The 296-nt window shown below is 65.5% G+C and overlaps 1 protein-coding gene across 1 annotated transcript in view; it reads left to right on the plus strand.

Annotated features, from left to right (window-relative positions):
* The window catches only part of LOC104466162 (chromodomain-helicase-DNA-binding protein 6-like), a gene marked incomplete at its 5' end in the record, with an annotated part of 47,342 nt that overhangs the window by 31,619 nt on the left and 15,427 nt on the right, over window positions 1-296 (plus strand).

The following is a 296-nucleotide window of genomic DNA, read 5'->3' on the forward strand; positions in this document are numbered from 1 at the left end:
AGGGCTGGGGCTGGCCGGGGGTGCTGGCCCTCACACTCAGCGCAGGAGCCATGTGGGGCCCTGGCAGAGGCCTCAGGGCCGTCCCAAAAGAAATGGCGCTGGGGGAGGAGAAGAGCAGTGAACCCTCCTCAGCACGGGGGGTTGCAGGGTTTGTTTGAGCAGCGGAGACTGTCGCACTGATGCTGCCCTGGGCAGTGGCACTACAGCCTATGTCGCTGTGTTGGACCTTCCTTCCAGGCCCCTCTGAGCTCTCAGCTCGCCTGCCCGTGCTGCTCCCATCCTGTGTGCCGAGGGCA

Source organism: Pterocles gutturalis, unplaced genomic scaffold (genome assembly GCF_000699245.1).
Source record: "Pterocles gutturalis isolate BGI_N339 unplaced genomic scaffold, ASM69924v1 scaffold6754, whole genome shotgun sequence".
NCBI lineage: Eukaryota > Metazoa > Chordata > Aves > Pterocliformes > Pteroclidae > Pterocles > Pterocles gutturalis.